This window comes from Peromyscus eremicus, chromosome 7 (assembly GCF_949786415.1).
Source record: "Peromyscus eremicus chromosome 7, PerEre_H2_v1, whole genome shotgun sequence".
NCBI lineage: Eukaryota > Metazoa > Chordata > Mammalia > Rodentia > Cricetidae > Peromyscus > Peromyscus eremicus.
In genome coordinates, this window is record NC_081422.1 from 15677989 (window position 1) to 15688432 (window position 10444).

The window sequence follows — 10444 nt, forward strand, 5'->3', positions numbered from 1 at the left end:
TTCATTAGTTTTGGCTGTGCTTTATAGATTAATTAGAACATTATCAGAAAAGCAGTTATACGGAACCCATAGCCCAGAGAGCTCATGATCTGTGAAGCACGTCTCCTTCAAGAAAGAGGCATAACACGGGCACTCCGCCAGGGACCTCCAGGGAGCTTAGTCCCATGGGACACATATCTCCCGTCTGCTATTATTGACATAATTGTTTATGTCACATGGACGACACTGGAGTTGGTGTGGCAAGGTAGAAACCAGGCAGCCCAATATGGGTGGATCAGTGGCTGCTTGCTAGACCTAAGTTAGAGGTGCTTCATACTCTGGTCAAGGAACAATTGGACCTTGGGCGTGTACGCCCTTCCATGAGTCCTTGAAATACACCTGTTTTGTCATCAAAAAGGCCTCTGGAGCCTGGCATATGCTTCAGGACCTAAGAAAAGTGAATGAAAGGATGGAATTTGTGGTCAGTCCTTTTAGGGGTTTGCCCTGGGTCCCAGCCGTACCTGCTGAGTATGCCATGGTGGAAATAGATGTTAAGGACTATTTTTTCTCTATTCCCCTCCACCATGATGACTGTTCTAAATTTGCCTTCTCCATTCCTTTCTTTAATTTTTTTCAACCTGATCAGAGATTTGAGTGGACCGTGTTGCCCCAGGGAATGGCCAATAGCCCAACTTTCTGTCAACAATATCTAGCCACTTTATTGGGGCCCCTGCTAAGGAAGGATGGGTCACTTGCCTATATCTATATGGATGATATCATTTTGGGACATAGGGACCCTCTCACTTCCAAGATCTAGTAAAGCAGGTGCTGGAACAACTACAGAAAGGAGGATTCACAGTAGCGTTCAATAAAGTTCAGAGGGTGGCACCCTTTAAGATTCTTGGTGCAGAGCTTCCTCTGACCAGAGCATCCCCACTTAAGCCCAAGCTGGATGTCCCTATGTCCTTGACCCTAACTCAGTTACAGAGTGTTCTGGGAAAAATCAACTGGTTACTACCCTGGATTCCCATTTCCAAAGAGGACCTTGTACCCTTATTCTCCTTGATGAAAGGCAAGAAACCTCAGGATATCATTGTCCTTACACCTGAATATCAGGCCATTTTCCTGCAGATTCAAGAGACCTTGATATCCCTAAGGAGATATTCTGTTGATCTTCCTATCAACCAATAAAATACCACTTATTCACAAGTGCTGCCCTAATCTCAGTGGTACTGGTACAGGAGGGAGAGCCTATAGAATGGGTTCACACTTCCCTGGGGGTAGGGCTGTGTCTTCCATCTGGCTCCCAGCCAAGAATCTAAAATTTCTTCCTATGTTCCACTCCCCCACCCCAAAATGCCCAAAGCCAGACTGACTAATAAGGAGAAAAAAAAGTCTATGGTGGTCTCAAGTCAATTTTAAAGCAAAAAGAAACAACAAAAACAAGATAACTAATAATCAAGTCCAGGGGCTTATCGTCCTTGAGAAAATTTTGTGTTCCTTGGCTCTTGCAGATAATGGTATCCCAGACAGAATTCCTGCTGGTGACTCTGGTGCTCCTCCAGGCAACAAACACGGCCTCAAGAAATCCTCACCAACCTCAGAAGGTGACCTGGGCGGTGATAAGTGCTGGCAATGGAGACATCCTCAACAACAGCATCACTGTGATGCCATCCCTGGAGCCTGGTGGCCTGAACTCTACTTTGACCTTTACAATCTGGCGAGAGGCTCCTGGGACATTGGAAACTAGACCCCTGCTCGTGAAGGCTGACCTGAATGCAAAGGGGCAAATGGGTACAGCCTACCACAGGTTTCTGACCCCCAGAGTATTGGTGAAATTATTAAGGCCTCTCCATGTAGTTAAAAGGGAGGTTCATTTAGTGGCGTAACTTACAAGTGAAGGGATAGGTAGGTTGCAGGGTCTGGGAAAGGTGTGTTGCAGTCTGGCAGTGTTCTCTGGAGAACTCTGCTCGGTCTACCTCCAGTGTCCAGGGTCCAGGATCCAGATCTGGGGTCTTCAGGGTCCTCTCTTGGCCCTGCCTTGTAGGTGTGACAGTTACGGAAGCCTCAATGGGGGTTGGAACTTCCAGATCAAGGTTGGAATGGCTACCCACTACACCAGAGTCCGGGATGCTCCCATGTATTAAAGAGGGCCATTCTATGAGACACTTCTTTCTACATATGCCCTGGAAGCAATGGGACTGCAAAGGAGGTTGCCCAATGTGGAGGTGCAAATGGCTATGACTGTGCTCAATGGGAATGTGAACAAACTGGGACAGGCTACTGGATAAAACAAAGGGGTCCAACGGGTCCCCCAGACTCGTCTGGCATCCAACCCCTGTATGGCAGCAGCTCCAAGTATAGATGTAATTCCATCCAGATGACTATTACGGAGATAAGAAAGAGAGCGGTCTTTTGGGACATAGGGGGAATGTGGGGCCTTCGATTATACCAACAGGGACATAATCAGGGGCTACTCTTCTCCATAAGGAGAACCATCTAGCCCATTTCAAGCCCCCCGTTAATAGGGCCCATGCAACCCGCCGTAACCCTCATCACTTATCCCCCATTGGAGCCACTTATGGAATCAACTACCTCTCCCTCCTCCTCCTCTGTGACAAGGGTCCCTCTCGGGCCCCTTAGACTACCTGAGGATGAGGGACTTGCCCTGTCAGTGGTGCAAATGGAATTTTTGGCCTTAAACTATTTCTGGCCAGATCTCACCACCTCCTGCTGGATGTGCTTACATCGGGCGGCCCCCCTTCTTTGAGGCAGTAGGAATAGAAGGACAATTTTGGACAGAACATAGACCTACCAGATGTAGGTGAGGTGACCCAACTGTGGAGGACCACATGGGGCTATCTCCCATTGGCTGTTACAACTATCACCTGTATACACTGGAGGGGGCTCTGGATATCTACTGGAAGGGATATAAGGAGATAAACACCACAACCCCTCTCTGGTTGAGGCCTAAAGATTCAGGCATCTTCTGGCTCTGCCAACAGATGGGACTATCCCCTTGTGTTTCCACTGAACTCCTAACACAATGCAATGATTCTTGTGCCATGGTGTTAATGCTTCCCCATGTATTGTACCATGATAATGAGGTCATACACTATTGAGCCATCGGGTTAAGAGAGAACCAATGACAGCCCTGGCAGTGACCACCCTCTTAGGAATGGGAGCGGGCTTGGGGGCCACCTCTATGGTGTTACAACAAAAAAAAAATCAGGAGTTGAGGCATTTAATGGATGTAAACTTAGATAAGTTAGAAACCTCTGTTAGGTTTCTTCAAAAGTCTCTTCATTTGCTAGCACAATTGGCCTTACAAAAATTGTAGGGGGCTAGACCTTTTGTTTTTACAACAGGGAGGGCTATGCAAGGTCCTGGGGGGAAGAATGCTGTTTTTATGTCAATCACTCTGGGGTAGTCACCAAAATTTAGATGAGATTCCTAAGGGAATTGAGGATAGACAAAGAGATAAACAAAATTCTTGGTATCCGTAATTGTTCAACTGGTCACCCTGGTTAATCACCCTGGTCTCCACGTTGTTGGGTCCAATAGATCTACTAATTCTATTATTTACCTTTGGGCCTTGCATCTGAAGAAAGATAGTTCAGCTCATAAGATGCCAACAAGAAATACGGCTTATGGCTCTCTGCTTCCATTACAATTGGGTCAACCCTAAGGACTCCCCCCTAAAACATAAGGTGAACCTAAACCAAGGTGCCAAGGGTGAACCTCCTAAGAGGTGCCTTGTGCCCGAACCTAAACCAAAGTAGGCATAAAACAAAAAGGGCGAGTCTGAGGGGGAAGGGGCTATGGAGCCAGGTGCTAGTAAAGCTGGCCCCCAAGGGAAAGTGTAGAGGGTAGAACTCAAGTTGTTCACAAAAAAATATGATTGGAGTTTCAGGTCAAGAAAGATGATGTCAGTACATGATTCCCTCATAGACAACACTGTAAATACTGTAGACTAGGTGTGTGATTGGGTAACTTTTAAGCTGATTGGCCCAATGGGGCTTTTGCCCCCAGGTCTTGTTTTCTTTATTCTTTAAAAAGAGCTTTTTGTTTTTAAATAAATGAGTCCTTTCCTGACTTGGCTCCCTGTTGCATCTGATTGTCTCCCAGGAAAAAGGGAGGCTGGGTAAGGGGTGAGCAGCAGCACTTACCTTTCCTTGGTTCCAAGTCTCCCTTCTTGAGGGACCTAAGTTCCCAGTGGGGCAGGACACCACAGTTCAACATACAAAAATCTGTCAATGTAATCCATCATATAAACAAACAGAAAGGAAAAAAAACAAAACATGATCATCTCATTAGATGCTGAAAAATCCTTCAACAAAAGCCAACACCTCATCATGATAAAGGTTCTGGAAAGATCAGGAATACAAGGAACATACTAGGACATAATAAAGGCAATTTACAGCAAGCTGGCAGACAACATCAAATTAAATGGAGAGAAACTGTGGGAGCCCGTTTTCAGGTTCCTCATGGCTTTACCCAGCAGGTCTGCATAGAGAGGATGATTGGACAACAGGCCTGAGTGCAGGTGTCTGAGATGGTCTGCATTTGACTGTGCTGGAGGAAGGGTCTTTTGCTCCACCCCCTTGGCATTTCTATAAATACCTTAGGGCAGAGTCAGTCAAGGCCCATTGGAATAGGTTCCAGGCCCTCTCTCCCGAGGCTATCCTGTATTTTCTATCTGTTTATCTCCACATTCTAAATCCTTCTATCTAATAATTCCTGCTGCTCACACTCAATAAAACTCTGGGGAACTGTGGGGTTGGTGGGTAAACACCCCCCAAGAAACTCAAAGTGAGTCCACTAAAATCAGGAACAAGACAAGGCTGTCCACTCTCTCCATATGTATTCAGTATAGTACTTGAAATTCTAGATAGAGCAATAAGACAACAGCTTGGTTTGGGCATAAAAACCAACATGTGGACCAATGGAATCTAACTGAAGACCCTGGCATTAACCCACATAGCTATGGACACCTGATTTTTGACAAAGAAGCCAAAACTGTACAACAGAAAAAAGAAAGCATCTTCAACAAATGGTGCTGGCATAACTAGATGTAAACATGTAGAAGACTGCAAATAAATCCATATCTATTGCCATGCATAAAACTCAGGTCCAAGTGAATCAAAGGCCTCAACATAAATTCAGCTACACTGAGCCTGATAGAAGAGAAAGTAGAAAGTAGCCTAGAACACATTGGCACAGAGGACCTACCTAAATATAACACCAGCAGCACAGACACTAAGAGCAAAAATTATTAAATGGGACCTAGGAAACTGAGAAGCTTCTGTAAAGCAAAGAACATGGTAATTAACACAAAACAATGGTCTACAGAATGGGAAAATATCTTCACAAACCCCACATCTGACAGAGGGCTGATCTCCAAAATATATAAAGAACTCAAGAAACTAGACATCAAAAATACCAAACAATCCGATTAAAAATGGGGTACAGAGCTAAACAGAGAATTCTCAACAGAAGAATCTCAAAGGTCTGAAAGGTATTTAAGGAATTGCTCAACATCCTTAGCCATCAGGGATGCAAACTTTTACAAACACTTTGGAAATAAGTATGGAAACTTCTCAGAAAATTGACAATCAATCTACCACAAGACCCACAGATACCACTCTTGGGCACATACCCAAGGGATGCTTAATCATACCACAAGGACGCTTGCCCTATTATGTTCATAGCAGCATTATTTGTAATAACTAGAACTGGAAACAACCTAGATGCCCCTCAACTGAAGAATGTATAAGGAAAATGTGGTATATATGCACAATGGAGTTTTGCTCAGCAGTAAAAAACAATCTCATCATAAAATTTGCAGGCAAATGGATGGAACTAGAAGCGAGACTCAGAAAGACAAACATAGTGTGTACTCACTCATAAGTGGATACTAGATGTAAAGAAAAGGATGATTAGACACAGCTCCAGAGAAACTAGAAAATAATGAGGACCCTAAGAAGGATGCATAGATCACCTTGGAAAGGAGAAACAGATGAGATCTCCATGACTAAACTGGAGATGGGGGTGGCGATAGAGGGGAGGGGTGGGAAATGAAAACATGAGGGAATGGGATGGTCAAGCTGGGGGAGGGACAGAGTGGGAGAGCAATGAAAGAGATATCTTGATAGAAGGTGATATTATGGGGTTAGAGAGAAACCTGTTGCTAGGGAAATGCCCAGGACTCCACAAAGACAACCCCAGATTAGACCACCAGCAATAGTGGAAAGGGTGCCTGAACTGGCCTGCCCCAGTAATCAGATTGGTGAATACCCTGTCATCATAGAGCCTTCATTCAGTAACTGATGGAAGCAGATGAAGAGATCCATAGCCAAGCACCAGGTTGAGCTCCAGGAGCTCAGTCAAAGAGAGGGAAGATGGATTATGTGAAAGGGGGGGGGGGGTCAAGATCATAGTGGGAAAATCTACAGAGACAACTGAACCAAACTCATGGGAACTCACGATCTTTAGATTGACAGCTGTGGAACCTGCATGGCACCAAACTAGGCCCTCTGCATACAGGAGACAGTTGTGTAGCTTGGTCTTTTTGAGGAGCCCCTGGCAGTGGGATCAGGATCTATCCCTGGTGCATGAGCTGGCTTTCTGAAGCCTATTCCCTATGTTGGGATGCCTTGCTCAGCCTTGATGCAGCAGGGACAGGCTTGGTCCCGCCACAACTGAAGGTACCAGGCTTTACTGACTCCCCATGGGAGGCCTTACCCTTTTGGAAAAGGGGATGGGGGTAGGCCACAGAGGAAGGCTTGTGGGGTGGAACAGGGGGAGGGGTGAGAGGATGATCTGTGGTTGCTATGTAAAATGAATTTTTTAAAAATCATAAATAAATTTTAAAAAGTTTTTAAGAGCTAGAGAACGAGGACATCCTAAATAAATAAGTAAATAAATGCATTCAAATAGGATGAAACGAATGAACAGAAAAACAAAATGCCAAAGGAAAAGCACAAGAAACATAGATACACACATTGGCACACAAAGAAATATCATAACAACACAAAATCCGAGTCATAATACATACACAAAAGACCTGTAGGGTAATAAAAAAAGGAAAGAAAAGAAAAAATGCCCAAAGCCTCAAGGCATTAAAGACAAAATAATGATGATAATAAATAATAATAACCTAAAAATATCACTGAGTCCATATTGTGTTGGCCTTCTACTGTTAATCATGAGGCCTGGCCAAGTGTAGTTTGTATATGCAGTGAGACTCCATTGGAGAAAATTAATTTTTCTACTTGTAGGTTGTTATCAATTGCAACCTAGGAATGTGTTCTTCTGTCCACTTCTACTCTCAACACTGGGAATCGATCAGGTCCAGATCAATCGTGTAGGTGTTATCATTAACAATAAAGCCTTTTTGTTTGTAGAGAGCAATCAATAGGCTTGACAATAGGCTCAGTTGTTTGAGGTTCCTATATGGCCTATATGGGTACTTTTATACGATGGTGTGTTAGTCAGCTATTAAGAAAAATGAACTTATGAAATTTTCAGGGTAAAGCTAGAAAAAGTGATCTTGAATGAAATAACTCAGACTCAAAATGACAAATACTATATGTTCACTCTTATATGTTATATGTCAGATTTTCTGTTTTCAATATATATGTTTCAATTCAAGTAACTACAGATGTTACATGACTACTAAGAGACAAAGAAGGAGGAGGCATTCTTTTTGGGAAATAGAAATAGAATACAGTAGTATACAGAGATAAAGGGAAAAGTAAATAATGGAGGGGGGATTAAAACAAAGGGTAAAGGAGAGATAAAGGCCATATGAAAACTTACTACTGTAGATGTTTCTGTGTGTGTTTGTGTGCGTGTGCATGTGCATGTGCGTGTGCGTGTGCGTGTGCGTGTGTGTGTGTGTGTGTGTGTGAGAGAGAGAGAGAGAGAGAGAGAGAGAGAGAGAGAGAGAGAGAGAGAGAGAGAGAGAAAGGAATCTAAACAATATCTCCCCACAAATCCAGCCCTACAGAAAGTACTAGAAGGAAAACTCCAACCCAAGGACATTAAATACCCCCATGTAAACACATGCAATAGGTAATGTCACAACAGCAAAATCCAAAGAAGGGAAACACACACACACACACACACACACACAAATGTCACCATCACCAACAACAACAATAACAAGAAAATAGCAGGGATTAACAATTACTGTTCATTGATATCTCTCAGTATCAATGGCCTTGATTCCCCAATAAAAAAGACACAGATTTTGGTAATCTTTTTGCTGCATAACTGAAACACAGTCATTCTGACAAAGATGCTGCCTACAGAATGGGAAAAGAATTTCAACAACTCCATATCCAATATAGTTCTAATATCAAAAATATATTTAAGAAACTAAATAATTAAAAAAACAAATATACAATTAAAATAGGAAACAATTAAAAATGAGGTACAGATCCGCAAGAGAATTCTCAATAAAGAAAAGACAAATTGTTGACAAACACTAAAATGTTCACCATTATTAGCCAGCAGGGAAATGAAAATCACAACTATCTTAAGATTCAATTTTACGACTATAATGCTAAGATCAATAAAAAGTGACAGCTCATGCTGGCAATGATTTAGAGCAAGAAGAACAGTTCTCCACTGCTGGTCAGAGTGCAAAGTTGTGTAGCCACTATGGAAATCAGTATGGCAGTTTCTCACAAAATTGGGAAGAAAAGATGTCAACATATTTTAATTTACAAATACAAAAGTTAAAGTTCATTGTTTACACATGCTATATTTCTGAAGACAACTTGCTGGAGTTGGTTCCCTCTCTCCTCCCTGTGGGACCTAGGGATCAAACAGTTTGTCAGGCTTGTTGGCAAGCATCGTTAACCCACTGAGCCTTCTCTCCAACACTTATGTGTTTATCTTTGGTTAGTTTTAGTGAAGGTTTGTATAGGTGGTCACAGTTGCAACCATGAATAGATAGAAGCTGTGATGATATACATAAGATCTGAGAAAATATGCAGTTTTTTGTTGACTATCACCTGTGATTCACATACTGTCAAATGAACTGCGGGTTAAAAATCAAACTATAAGACATGCTTTATCAATTATAAATTATCTATACCTTATAAAACAAAAAAGTGAGAATAAAATCATGAACAATGCCTTCTCTAACACTGGTTTCAAAACTATGGCTTCTTTTATATGTGGGAAAAAATACTTGACAAAGTAAAGATGGACTATATCACACTTTGCAAGAATGAACACTTAGGAAGGTGAGGCTGGTTCTAGGATATGAAATAAACAGAGCTTGGCGCTGAAGGGAGCAGATGTCAAGTTGTCTATTATAATTGATTATAATGACTCATCTTTACCTATGAAGATCAAAATCAAAAAGTTAGCAATTCACATTTCTCATGGTCTCTTAGTTAATACATAGTCTTCTAAGATAACAGGTGGAGGCAACACAATATTCTGTTTTCCAGAACATAGTCTGATTGTAATCTTCTCTCTAACAATTCTTTATGAAGGACTATATATCACCAATCTGAAATAAATGGATATCTAATTTGTATAATAGGGAACATGAAGGATATGTTAATTACTGGATTTAATAATGATGTCACTAAATTCATAAATACTTAACTATAATGCTGTATCTTTAATATTTTTACAATTTTATACATATAACTACAATTAAATGCCATGAAAAACTGATGGTACATAAAACTTAGTGAAAATTATTAGATCAAAAGAATCTTGGATAGTGCTTGATTCATGAAACCCAAATAATTCCTGTTTAATTTTCTTCCATCATCATTAACTCTCAAACATGGCATTATTAGTTATCAAGAGTGAAGCAATATGTTGGGGAAATGGAGAAAAGTATAATGAAAAAAATTTATCTTTTGTTTGATAATTGCAAATATCAGAAAAACATTTTTTCAATTGTAACATTATTTCTATTTATTTTTGCTGTGAGATAGTATTTTGTTACTTAAGATAGAATGTCTTTTTATACAATATATTCTGATCAAAGTTTCCCCTCTCCCAATTCCTCCCAAATCCTCCCCACTTTTCCACCCACCCAAATCCATCCTCTTTCTTTATCTCTATCTTCAGCCATATAAAAATAATAAAAAATAAAAACAAGCCAGAACAAGACAAAACAAACACACAAACAAAAAACAAAAGCCAGAGAAAAAAGATGGCTTAGCTCGCAATTGAAATGTTAAGCTCACAATCAGGAAAGTATTTATGTGCTAAAAAATCATTTGGTAATTATAGTAAAGAGTCACTAAAGCCAATATTTTTTTTGTCAAGGAAACATAAAATTTATATGAACTAATCTATTAATAAGTTAAATATATAATCATTCTTAACAACACTTTCAAAACATAAATGGATGGACTTAAGGTAACCCAGTCAGTTTCAAGATAAAAGACATTTAACTCATAATCTAGATACGGAAACTCCAAGAAAT